Genomic DNA, 13,761 nt, shown 5'->3' on the forward strand with positions numbered 1-13,761 from the left:
TGAATGGGCGCTGGGGCTCTCTCAGCGTTGAGACCGAACTCGTGGGCAATGGCGTAGCTATACATTTTGCTCCTGCTTGGCCAAAAAATTTTTTGCCACCCCAATCCATTGACATATAAAAAGTAAATAAGTAGCGCATGCTCCAAAATGGGGTGTGGCCTCACTGCAAGGGGCGTGGCACTGCAGGGAATTACTACCTTATACCCCAGTTTTGCAACCTGCACACCCAGACATTGGCCACCACAGGAAAAAAATCCTGATTCATGCCCCTTACATTACTTGTCATTTTTCCTCCTTATAGTAATGCCCTTACACATTATGCCCCATGCCGTAATGCCTGTGACACATTATACCCCACACTTTAATGCCTTTTACACATTATGCCACACACCGTAATGCCTCTTACACATTACGCCACACACCATAAGGCTAGTTACACATTATGCCACACACCGCAATGCCTCTGAGCATTATTCCACACACCATAATGCGCATGACACATTATGCCACACACTGCAATGCCACTGACACATTATTCCTCACACTGCAATGCCCCTGACACATTATTCCACACACCGTAATGCCTCTGACACATTTTTTCACACGCTATAATGCCTCTGATACATTATGCCACTCACCGTAATGCCCATTACACATTATGCCCCACGGTAAGGCTTCTAATTACTTTTAAATTACCTGCTCGTTGTTAGGGTTTCCATGCTCATTTCCAGGGTATTCATGCTCATTGATAGGGGTTCCATGCTCATTGTCAGGGGTTCCATGCTTGTTGCCAGGGGTTCCATGCTCATTGCCAGGGGTTCCATGCTTGTTGCTAGGGGTTCCATGCTCATTGCCAGGGGTTTCGTGCTCTGGGTGTCATGCTCATTTTCATGGGTATGATGCTCATTGCCAGGGGTGTCATGTTAGTTGTTAGGGGTGTTATGGATGAAGATGCAGCTTTGTAGAACCGGATACACAGTTCAAAAACATTGGCCATTTGTATGAATATCGCCATTACGCGTGACTCAGAATCAACCCTAAAGACTGTTGACAAGAAGACCCCATAGCTGGAGAATGAAAGAGTGAACAAGACAAAAGCCAGAATAAGAAGGAAGGAAGGAAGGAAGGAAGGAAGGAAGGAAGGAAGGAAGGAAGGAAGGAAGGAAGGATGGATGCTGAGAAGGAAAGAACTGCTGCAGAAAGAAAATAATAAAAACAGAAGAGAAAGTTGGGGAGCTAGGAAGGGGAGGTGGAAGAGGGGTAGCTAAAAGGGACCGTGCTTGTGCAGGCAACATATTATGTATAGGCAGGGATTGGGTATCAACTGCAGTAATAATACCAGAAGCACTTAAATTGGTTGCTGTAGGCTGAGGAGCGGGACTATTACGCAGCCCTGCAAGGTAATATATGGGGGATTGGGGGGGGGGGGGGGATATAAACTGGTGATTAAATTAAGGAGAACTAGTATGGGGGGAGTGGTGGCAAGTGCCATCTGGTGCATGTGCACACACAACCCTGTAGCCTGGGAAGAACTTGAACTGGGAAGAACTTGAACGGGTGCTGTGGAGGGGAAATCAAACATTTGGGATGGGCATTATAGAAGCAAAGAGAGAGCGGAACAGAAATTGATAGAAAAGGAAAGAAAAAGATGCGATAACAGTAATTAAAAAAACAAAGAAATCAATTGAGACACTATGATAAAAAATGTTACGTCTATATTTGCAATATGGAAATGTACATTTTATGTGACTTTAGCATCAAGCTCTTGTGGGAAGTTGGGCTCTGATAAGAGCCTGTTCTTGGATTGGCCTTCAGCTGTAAACAGCGGACCCTGGAGGTCTTGTCAAGAAGGTTTTGCTTTGAATTCTGGAACGTGGTAAATTTTGCAGTGGGAAACTTTTGTTTGATCCATGTTAAATCCGGGATATCCTTAATTTATATTTTTGTGGGATATCCTGCAAATAGTGGTTAATAAATATATCTCTATGAGAGAAGCAGAAAGAGATCACAGTATAAAAATTTAATAAATAAATAAAAAATAAAAAAATTTAAGAAATGCAGTCAAAGATTTTCAATAGCACATTGTACTTATCCACCAGGGATTCCAAAATGGGAAGAGACCAACTTCCTGTCAAAAGGAATATTCATGTGAAACTAAAAGCTGCCTCCTAATCAATTCGGATTGGCTCATACAAATCTAAAAAGAACAACAACAAAGCCTGTCAATGAAAAACATGAGTACTTTACAATTACCAGCCACAAACATTTATTACTAATAATGTATTGTAATAAAATAGTAATTACTTTAGCAGATATATAATGGCATGGGAATCCAGTGCAAATGATATAAACAGTCAATCCCATACCTTATGCAGTAAAAAAGGAACTGATAGCACATAAGCCAGCTAGCCAATATAGTTTTCCAATCTCATATTACAGCCCATTGATGGCTGTATAAAGATAATTGAGAATTTGGAGGTCCCTGCAATAAGTAAACGACACTGAGAATGGTCTGTGTACAAAAGACAATTCCCCGCAGGCCCTCTAAGCATAGGTTGTTTTTTTTAAACTACCTACTGTACTACATAATATACTGTTATGTGCAGGATCGGACTGGCCCACAGGGGAAACCACCGGTGGGCCCTGCTGCCTGTGGGCCCTCCTACTCCTCTAGGGATCAAGTTCCAGACTATCCTAGTGCACTGGATTTATGCATTATACATATGTGACATTATACTTCACAATAATTTGGTTTATTATATATTTACCAAGGGGCACAGAACATGTAATGGTTAGCCAAACCTCTGTGGTGCAGGCCACGCAGGGCCGGATTAACAATGGGGCGGATGGAGCTGCAGCTCCAGGCCCCCCCATCAAAATAGGCCCACAGGATCTCCTGCTGTTGGTAACAGGAAAAAATGTTTTTCCTATTACAGCACATCAGCAGCACTAGACAGCCTCAGAAGTCCTCCCTGCGCCGAAAGATTTCTCTGCTTCTCCCCTGCGCCATGATCTCACACAGGCGCCGCGCCTCCCTCCCCTCCACTGGGTACAACAGCAGCAGCCAGCGGTGTACTTGCCTGCCAGGTCGCAAGGTGACAGTGACTTAGCCGCTGGTCCAGTCCTGTGACCCCTCTGTCGTCCCGGCTAGTGGTGCTTGCTAAATGGTAGGGGTTCCCCCCCTCCATCCCCCAAGAGGGCGTGGTCACGGGTCCGTGATTAGGCCACGCCCCCAACCTTTCCTGGTTGGTCTGTCTGCTCCTGCTCTGTCGGCATTGCTCAGTGACTGGAGAAAACGGGGAAAGTGAGAGGGCTGTGGGGAACAGGCAGGGTATATGTGTTGGCCCTTCCAGGCAGGAGGTGTGTGTAGGGAATGGGGTGAACAGGGTGGCTGAGTATGTGTGTGTATGGTGACACTGGAGGGGAAATGCTGTGTGGAAGGGGGGGGGGGGGGGGGGGGGGAGAGAGCTTGGAGAAACAGTCTTTTTGTGTGTATGTATTGGTATGTGTAGGGTGGGTGTGTGTGTGTGTGTGTGTGTGTGTATGTGTGTGTGTGTGTGTAGGGACTGGGGAACAGGCTTTGTGTGTGTGTGTGTGTGTGTGTGTGTGTGTGTGTGTGTGTGTGTGTGTAGAGACTGGGGAACAGGCTTTGTGTGTGTGTGTGTGTGTGTGTGTGTGTGTGTGTGTGTGTGTGTGTGTGTGTGTAGGGACTGGGGAACAGGCTTTGTGTGTGTGTGTGTGTGTGTGTGTGTGTGTGTGTGTGTGTGTGTGTGTGTGTGTGTGTGTGTGTGTAGAGACTGGGGAACAGGCTGTGTGTGTGTGTGTGTAGGGACTGGGTAAACAGATTGTGTGTGTGTAGGGAGTGGGGGGGGGACAGACTGTGTGTGTGGTGATATGGACATGTTGGTGGGGTTGGTTGCATGCAGCGACTCTGGGTTGCTCACATTGACGTCCATAGACGTGATCTGCACGTCTATGGACGCTCAGTACATGTGCATTCGGCTGCACTATGTGCACTGGGAGGGGCAGCGTTGGAGTGTTGGGAGGGTCGCTGCTCGTCCAGCTCAGGGGATCCTGCCAGTGGCGGTTTTAGGTGCGGGCTAGCAGGACGGGCACCCGGGTCACTGTGGCCTGAGGCCCCCGCCAGTGCCATCAGCACCCGTCTGCTGCCTGCACCACAGTGCCCCCCACCGCTTCCTGCTCCGGCCGGCTGCCCCCCATCCTGGCCACTTCACGCTGCCTGCACCCCACCGCGGGAGTATGACAAGAACATAGAGCCGGGGGACCACAGGCGCCGAATGGTGAGTGACGGCTAGCTAGCGCAATTTGTATAATGGGCTACCTGTTGCTATGTGTATAAGGCGCTACCTGGTGCAGTTTGTATAACAGGCTCTACCTGGCGACACGTGTATAAAAGGGGCTCCACCTAGCATAACGTGAATAAAAGAAAGGGGTTGTACCTGGCATAACGTTAATAAAAGGGGCTCTACATGGCGTATTGTGTATAAGGGGCTCTACCCCTAGTCACAACCACACTGTTGCTGGTCAACCCTCTGCTACGGTACACAGTAGGCCCTTCAGAAATTTCAGCTCCAGGCCCATGTGGTCCTTAATCTGGCACTGAGGCCACGCCCCTACTGGAACCTGGCTACACCTTTAAGCATGGGCCCCTACAGCAGGATTCCCCCGGCGGGCCCTTCATGCCCCAGTCTAACACTGGTTATGTGAGCTGGCAATAGTGTGGCAATTGCAGGGCTAACAATTTACATGGTCTTTTTCTTATCCCTTATACTGTACACAATCTATTATTAGCGCAGTATATACTACTGTATGAAATACAACTATTGCCTCTTTTTTATCATAATTAAATCTATTGATATTATACTAACGGGATTGGTATGCGATCCTGGTGGACGGGATGCCGGCAGTCACAATACCTACGCCGACATCCCGATGGTAAAGATCCCGACAGGGGTGAGGTAAGTATTACTACCCCATAACCTTCCCTTACCGCAGCCTAACCCTAACCTCCCCACAGTGCCTAACCCTAACCTCCCCCATTAGTGCCTAAACCTAACCCCCTACCTTTCGGCACCCTAACCCTACCCTCCCCCCTTAGTGCCTGAACCTAAGACCCAACCCCCCCCCCCCACCACCTGGTGGTGCCTAACCAGAACTCCCCTTCCCATTCCCGCAGTCCAACCCTAACCCACCCGGCTCTACCTCACCTTCGGTATTCCGGACGTTGGGTCCCGACTTGTTCTGGAATCCGGCGTCGGTGTTCTGACGGGTGTCGGGATTCCGCTGTTGGTATTTCGGCTGCTGGGATACCAACAACTAGTATCTTGAATGGATCCCGTAGTAACTACTTATTCAGACTATAGTTGCAATTACATTCGCTAAAATAATTCCATACATTTTATGCTTGACCCACAGATAACTAATCATTCGGCCCATTACTCAATGTATTGGAAGGGAGGAAGGAAACACATATAAGAAAAAAGTGGTTTACCTAAAAGTAGCATGTAGCGATACAGCTACATCTATTTCACACACCATTTGATATGGAGAATGTGCTGCTGTCAGAAATGACAGTCTGCTCTTTAATCGTCAAGCAACCATTCCTACCCTATCCTCGTGTCCTCCAGGAAATCTCTTAATGTATACAGTACCACAGCTGTTTCCTATCCTAGGTGATCACCAAAAGCATACAGGCCCCAAACAATCTCCCAGTCTATTCATGTGCTCCTCTCTGACATTGCTGCTTCACTGACTCCCACTTACCGTCTACATTCCCTTGTATACGCCACAAGCAATGCCTTGTGCTGTGTGACCAGCAGCTCTGTCTGTCTATGGAGGTGAAAAGATTTGCGATTTAACATTTCATGACACAGTTTAGTGTACTAGCTACCATTGAAAGTGATGTGCTTTGTGGATTATTCGTACATACCGAGGGGTTCAATGTGTTACTAATATTGGCCTAATGTAAGACACCTGTCTATTGTTATATTTCAGAGCCCATATGACAGCGTTGCTGTGTGGTACTGTCAGAAACAGGCTTGCAGCACATGAAGGTCAGTGGTTTGCCTTCATAGATGTTAGTAAAATGTATATGTATATATGTATGGCAGGAGATGAAATGTCATGTTGATAAATCCTTTTATTTCTGAGAATATTTTTCCATGCGTGCTGTGTGTGAATGCATCACATGGAGTGGAGCTGTAGCCTGATTTGTGCAAGGTAACCCTTTCTGTTAAACAATGACATTTTATAACAATCATGTCATGTCATGTGGTGGAGAACTCACAGTTTACTTTTCTCTTTGGGTTAATGTGAATATTACTTAAAATGTATTTTTATTGTAAATTATTTTATTCTTGCAGTGGCTGAAAGTGTATTGAGTCACATGCCTCTACTCACTGGACCTATTTATTAGTAAGAGAATATACTTTATTATAGGAGAATTGGAGTAACCTTGGTAAATTAGCTGTGTAAAATGGTGTTGGTGTGTCCTAATGTGCGCTTTTTGTTAGCAGCCCGTCAATATTTGCTAATAGGGGAATTTCTCCAAAACCCCTAATACTAAAGTTGTGTGTAGGGTGAGCAATTTGTGTACAGGCGCTGACTCTAAAGAATGGAAGATGTAGACTTTCCTTAGTTCTTATATAGCGAGGCAATGTGCAGTCCTCCCAAGGCCCTCTCCTGGTCGGATGTTCTGCCGGATGGGTCTCCAATGTTCCGCAAATTTATATGGAAACGAATGAAAAGAAAACCATATAGTATAATACGTTTTGGTTAGATTTCATATGTATCTAGTTCAATAGACTCCACCCCCTTTTCCTTTTAGGGATCCTTAATATGCAATTTTATATACTTACCAAAAGGAAACAGATATTGAGTACGTAGTAGAGTGCCTCGTGCCTCCTCCCCGAAGTGACACCCAAACAATGGTGCAGAGGACAGAAAAAATGGCTCAATTGCCAGATTGTGGACTTGAGACAACGTGTGACTACTCTCCTTTTCAATTGTCCCAAGTGATCGCTCCACAAAGCCCACACCTAGTGGTTTTCAGTGCTTCATACCTCTTCCCAAAAGAATATTCATGTGAAAAAACACTCGTGCCAGGATTGGCTTAATTACCAGGCTCAAGTGTCGATCAGCATGTGTCTATATCCTTTATAGTAATAACGGGTTGAGGCTCTTCAGACAGATCGTCACAGATGTAGCATGGGTTTATGTAAATAAAATACAGGTTGAGTATCCGTTATCCAAAATTGTAAATCCCACATTTTTGGTTCCCCTACTGAGATAATGAAACATATATAGATATATTATATTATATATCTATATAATATATCTATATATACATATAATATATAATATATATTTCATTATCTCAGTAGGGGACCCAAAATTGTGGGATTTTTGAATTATGAATAAGGGATACTCAACCTGTATAAGAAAAACGCATAGCATAATACGTTTTTTATTTTTAAAAACCAAAGTTAAAAACCTATGGACTGATCCCTTGCTGGAATCCTAAATGTATAGTCTAAACAATTACCAAATAGCATGCATAAAAGACAACTTTAAAACTGAGTCCTTGTTCCCTCAGACAACACTCATTGGATAGCATCGGTGACAGTAGAATTAAATCAATTACCAGAGACCCAGAGTATATAGGCATCAATACTCTGGAGGGTGTGGAGAAAGATGTGTACCCAGTCTGCGTTCCGGATCGCTCCCTGGACCCCTCACCCGTCCTGGTAGTTGAGAAAGACCGTGTCACCGTAGCTGTCCCTCCACCAACGCGTTTACTTTCAACCCGCACCTGGGTCTTTTTCAAGGTGATGAGCATGTCTTCTCATAGTCCTGTATTTAAATCCCCTTTGTCCAATCAGGAGCCGTCCTTATTCCCGGTAAATATGCTCAGCTGTGCATAATGCTGGCCCTCCCTCCGTTGTCATGGATCCTGTCCTCAAACTTCCTGCCGTCTCGCTAATCCTGATAGCTTCCGGTTAGTGGTTACCGTGGTTACGGGTCCGTGTTATGTTATTCCATCCTCCGGACTTCCGCTGTCAACGTTGATCTCCTTCTTCTTACTTCCAGGTAGCGGTTCCCTAGGTAACGCGTCCGAATCTCTTCTTTCAGTCTCGCCTTCTCGCCATTACCTCCATCTCTGTCACTTCCGGTTTATAGGTTTCCATGGTAACCGCTACATGCATCGAAGTCTCTCCTCCTTGTTAGTCTTTGGGTTTCCATAGTGACCATATGCTCTCCTGTTGTTGTCCTCACGGTATTCTACTGTCGGCTTCCTTTATCTGGTCCTTTTCAGTATATTCTACATTCCTCATCTTTGGAGATGCCCCGAAAGACCCTTATGGAAAAAAGATAATTTTGCGGACATGTCCTGTTTTTTTCTTTCTTTACTTGGTTTTTAATTTCTTTCTTCTTTTAGGTGGGTATAATTTGTCCTCAAAAAAAGGGGAAAGGGCATATGTGTCAATAAGGCTGCAATGCCTTCCCTTTTGTGAATTGTGTTCCTAAGGTGAAGGCTTAAGTGTGGAAGTAATGATGGGTAAACTATGGGTGTATAGATTAGTCTCAGAAGTCACAGAAACCACTTAAGTTCAAAGTCTAAATTAAGACCATGTGGTTTGAGTGTGTTGAGTTCATAAATGAGTTTCATCTCTGCCTTTGCTAGTTGTGTGCCTATACCTTTTTGACGGGTATGTCCCGCAATGAGTTTGATCCCAGCAAACTGTTTAATATGACCAGTGGAACAGTTATGTGTGCTTTTAAAATGACTTGACAGGGAATGTGTCTCCAATCCTTTCCTAATATTGCAGAGGTGTTCCCCCAGGCGAATTTTCAATGGCCTGGTGGTCCTACCTACATAGAACAAATTGCATGAGCATTCTATTACGTAGACTATATTACAGCTATTGCACGTGATGAATTCGTCTACTTGATGTTGGATACCATTGATTTCAACTTCTTCTATTTTCCTCTGTTCACCTTTTATGTGTCTACATCCTAAACACATGCCGCATCGGTGAAATCCTTTGGTGCGAATACTTCTCTTGATTTGAGGACCAGGATGTAGACTTCTCACCAACTTGGTACCTAAATTGGCTGCTCTTTTATAGATGAAGACTGGTTTCTCCGGTATTACTCCTCCTATGACCGGGTCCTTTTTCAAGATACCCCAATGTTTCCGAAAGGCTTTCTCGACTACTTTATGTTGTGCTGTGTAGCCTGTAATAAACGCCCATTGGAATTTGGTCTGTTCTGGTTGTCCATTGCATGTTTGTTCTTCCAAAAGTGTGTTTCTATGGATTGTTTTCACTTGATCCAGTGCTTTTTCTATAACGGTGGGAGTGTATCCACTTTTGGTGAATTTCTGTGATAGTGCTTCAGCTTGTTGATGATAACATCTTCATCTGTGCAATTGCGTCTAATACGTTTCAATTGTCCTCCTGGTATGGAATTGAGCCAATTGCTATGGTGGCAGCTGGTAGAATGAATGTACGCTTGTGAATCTGTCGGTTTTGTGAATGTTTTAGTTTTTATGCCTCCATTTTCAACATAAATCGTGAGATCTAAGAAATTCACTGATGATAAACTACTGTCGAAAGTGAATTGTATGTTGAGCACATTGGTGTTTAGATAATCGAAGAATTCCTCTAAACGATCTTTGTCTCCCTTCCAAATGAAAAACACATCATCTATATAGCGAACCCAGGTCGCCAGGTTCGCCCCATACGGATTGTTATTCCATATATGGTCCAGTTCCCACTGGCCCATGAAGATATTGGCGTCAACAAGCTGAAGCACTATCACAGAAATTCACCAAAAGTGGATACACTCCCACCGTTATAGAAAAAGCATTGGATCAAGTGAAAACAATCCATAGAAACACACTTTTGGAAGAACAAACATGCAATGGACAACCAGAACAGACCAAATTCCAATGGGCGTTTATTACAGGCTACACAGCACAACATAAAGTAGTCGAGAAAGCCTTTCGGAAACATTGGGGTATCTTGAAAAAGGACCCGGTCATAGGAGGAGTAATACCGGAGAAACCAGTCTTCATCTATAAAAGAGCAGCCAATTTAGTTACCAAGTTGGTGAGAAGTCTACATCCTGGTCCTCAAATCAAGAGAAGTATTCGCACCAAAGGATTTCACCGATGCGGCATGTGTTTAGGATGTAGACACATAAAAGGTGAACAGAGGAAAATAGAAGAAGTTGAAATCAATGGTATCCGACATCAAGTAGACGAATTCATCACGTGCAATAGCTGTAATATAGTCTACGTAATAGAATGCTCATGCAATTTGTTCTACGTAGGTAGGACCACCAGGCCATTGAAAATTTGCCTGGGGGAACACCTCCGCAATATTAGGAAAGGATTGGAGACACATTCCCTGTCAAGTCATTTTAAAAGCACACATAACTGTTCCACTGGTCATATTAAACAGTTTGCTGGGATCAAACTCATTGCAGGACATACCCGTCAAAAAGGTATAGGCACACAACTAGCAAAGGCAGAGATGAAACTCATTTATGAACTCAACACACTCAAACCACATGGTCTTAATTTAGACTTTGAACTTAAGTGGTTTCTGTGACTTCTGAGACTAATCTATACACCCATAGTTTACCCATCATTACTTCCACACTTAAGCCTTCACCTTAGGAACACAATTCACAAAAGGGAAGGCATTGCGGCCTTATTGACACATATGCCCTTTCCCCTTTTTTTGAGGACAAATTATACCCACCTAAAAGAAGAAAGAAATTAAAAACCAAGTAAAGAAAGAAAAAAACAGGACATGTCCGCAAAATGATCTTTTTTCCATAAGGGTCTTTCGGGGCATCTCCAAAGATGAGGAATGTAGAATATACTGAAAAGGACCAGATAAAGGAAGCCGACAGTAGAATACCGTGAGGACAACAACAGGAGAGCATATGGTCACTATGGAAACCCAAAGACTAACAAGGAGGAGAGACTTCGATGCATGTAGCGGTTACCATGGAAACCTATAAACCGGAAGTGACAGAGACGGAGGTAACGGCGAGAAGGCGAGACTGAAAGAAGAGATTCGGACGCGTTACCTAGGGAACCGCTACCTGGAAGTAAGAAGAAGGAGATCAACGTTGACAGCGGAAGTCCGGAGGATGGACTAACATAACACGGACCCGTAACCACTAACCGAAAGCTATCAGGATTAGCGAGACGGCAGGAAGTTTGAGGACAGGATCCATGACAACGGAGGGAGGGCCAGCATTATGCACAGCTGAGCATATTTACCGGGAATAAGGACGGCTCCTGATTGGACAAAGGGGATTTAAATACAGGACTATGAGAAGACATGCTCATCACCTTGAAAAAGACCCAGGTGCGGGTTGAAACGCGTTGGTGGAGGGACAGCTACGGCGACACGGTCTTTCTCAACTACCAGGACAGGTGAGGGGTCCAGGGAGCGATCCGGAACGCACACTGGGTACACATCTTTCTCCACACCCTCCAGAGTATTGATGCCTATATACTCTGGGTCTCTGGTAATTGATTTAATTCTACTGTCACCGATGCTATCCAATGAGTGTTGTCAGGGCCGAAACTAGGATTTTTGTCACCCGGGGCAAGGTAGTCATTTGACACCAACCCCCCGCAAAAAAAATAAAATATTTTACAATAAATAAATAAAAATAATAAAAAAAAAATTTAAATAAATAAATGAATAAAAATATTATTTATATATATATATATATATATATATATATATATATCTTTCAGAACTTTTTTACCTGAAAAACTGCCTTTTCTAACATAAATTTCATATCCAGGAAAAAGTGTCCCCATTTTCTCTAACGTCCTAGTGGATGCTGGGGACTCCGAAAGGACCATGGGGAATAGCGGCTCCGCAGGAGACTGGGCACAAAGTAAAAGCTTTAGGACTAGCTGGTGTGCACTGGCTCCTCCCCCTATGACCCTCCTCCAAGCCTCAGTTAGTTCGTGCCCGAACGAGAAGGGTGCAATCTAGGTGGCTCTCCTGAGCTGCTTAGAGTAAAAGTTTAAATAGGTTTTTTATTTTCAGTGAGACCTGCTGGCAACAGGCTCACTGCATCGAGGGACTTAGGGGAGAGAAACGAACTCACCTGCGTGCAGAGTGGATTGGGTTTCTTAGGCTACTGGACATTAGCTCCAGAGGGACGATCACAGGCCCAGCCATGGATGGGTCCCGGAGCCGCGCCGCCGGCCCCCTTACAGATGCTGAAGCAAGAAGAGGTCCATAAATCGGCGGCAGAAGACTTTCCTGTCTTCATAAGGTAGCGCACAGCACTGCAGCTGTGCGCCATTGCTCTCAGCACACTTCACACTCCGGTCACTGAGGGTGCAGGACGCTGGGGGGGGGCGTCCTGGGAAGCAATGAATTTACCTTAGTTGGCGAAAAATACACCACATATAGCTCCTGGGCTATATGGATGTATTTAACCCCTGCCAGTTTTCCAGTAAAAAGCGGGAGAAGAGCCCGCCGTGAAGGGGGCGGGGCCTATCTCCTCAGCACACAGCGCCATTTTTCCCACACAGCTCCGCTGGTAGGAAGGCTCCCAGAATCTCCCCTGCATCCTGCAGAAACAGGGTAAAAAAGAGAGGGGGGCACTTATTTGGCAAAATAACAGATATAAGCAGCTATAAGGGATAGACACTTATTGTAAGGTTGTCCCTATACATATATAGCGCTCTGGTGTGTGCTGGCAAACTCTCCCTCTGTCTCCCCAAAGGGCTAAGTGGGTCCTGTCCTCTATCAGAGCATTCCCTGTGTGTGTGCTGGGTGTCGGTACGTGTGTGTCGACATGTATGAGGAGGAAAATGATGTGGAGGCGGAGCAGAGTGTCTGTAACAGTGATGTCACCCCCTAGGGGGTCGACACCTGAGTGGATGTACTGTTGAAAATTACGTGACAGTGTCAGCTCTATATAAAAAAACAGTGGTTGACATGAGACAGCCGGCTACTCAGCTTGTGCCTGTCCAGACGTCTCATAGGCCGTCAGGCAGATGGCAGATACAGACGCCGACACGGATACTGACTCCTGTGTCGACGGTGAAGAGACAACCGTGATTTCCAGTAGGGCCACACGTTACATGATTGAGACAATGGAAAATGTTTTATACATTTCTGATAATACGAGTACCACCAAAAAAGGGGTATTATGTTCGGTGAGGGAAAAACTACCTGTAGTTTTCCTGAATCTGAGAAATAAAATGTGTGATGATGCGTGGGTTTCCCCCCGATAACAATTAATAATTTCTTAAAAAGTATTGGCTGCATACCCTTTCCCGCCAGAGGTTAGGATGCATTGGGAAACACCCCCTAGGGGGGATAAGGCGCTCACACGCTTGTAAGAACAAGGGCTCTACCCTCTCATGAGATGGCCGCCCTTAAGGATCCTGCTGATAGAAAGCAGGAGGGTATCCAAAAAAAGGTATTTACACACATACTGGTGTTATACTGCGACCAGCTATCGCCTCAGCCTGGAGGTGCAGTGCTGGGTTGGCATGGTCGGATTCCCTGACTGGAAATATTGATATCCTAGATAAGGATAGTATATTATTGCCTATAGAGCATTTAAAAGATGCATTTCTATATATGCATGATGCACAGCGGAATAATTGCCGACTGGCATCAAGTATAAGTGCGTTGTCCAATTCTACCAGTAAAATGGTCAGGTGATGCGGATTCCAAACGT

At 44.9% G+C, this 13,761-nt stretch overlaps 1 protein-coding gene and 1 long non-coding RNA gene across 8 annotated transcripts in view; one reads left to right on the forward strand and one right to left on the reverse strand.

Annotated features, from left to right (window-relative positions):
• Positions 1–1,695: 1,695 nt before the first annotated feature.
• Positions 1,696–5,871, reverse strand: LOC134932211 (uncharacterized). Its single transcript, XR_010179266.1, has 3 exons — positions 5,785–5,871; positions 5,229–5,319; positions 1,696–2,197 (listed from the first exon to the last, which is right to left on the reverse strand). It is a non-coding gene; the product is annotated as an uncharacterized LOC134932211 (long non-coding RNA).
• LINGO1 (leucine rich repeat and Ig domain containing 1) overlaps positions 3,918–13,761 on the forward strand; it is a 667,101-nt gene continuing 657,257 nt past the window's right edge. For 5 of the 7 annotated variants that reach the window (XM_063926416.1, XM_063926414.1, XM_063926418.1 and 2 more), the window contains exons 1-2: positions 3,918–4,301; positions 6,016–6,074. The gene's annotated coding sequence lies outside the window, so the exon portion shown is untranslated. The remainder of the gene's footprint in view (positions 4,302–6,015; positions 6,075–13,761) is intronic. The other 2 variants (XM_063926426.1, XM_063926425.1) reach the window with 1 other exon arrangement.

The sequence above is a fragment of the Pseudophryne corroboree genome, chromosome 6, assembly GCF_028390025.1.
Source record: "Pseudophryne corroboree isolate aPseCor3 chromosome 6, aPseCor3.hap2, whole genome shotgun sequence".
Lineage (NCBI taxonomy): Eukaryota > Metazoa > Chordata > Amphibia > Anura > Myobatrachidae > Pseudophryne > Pseudophryne corroboree.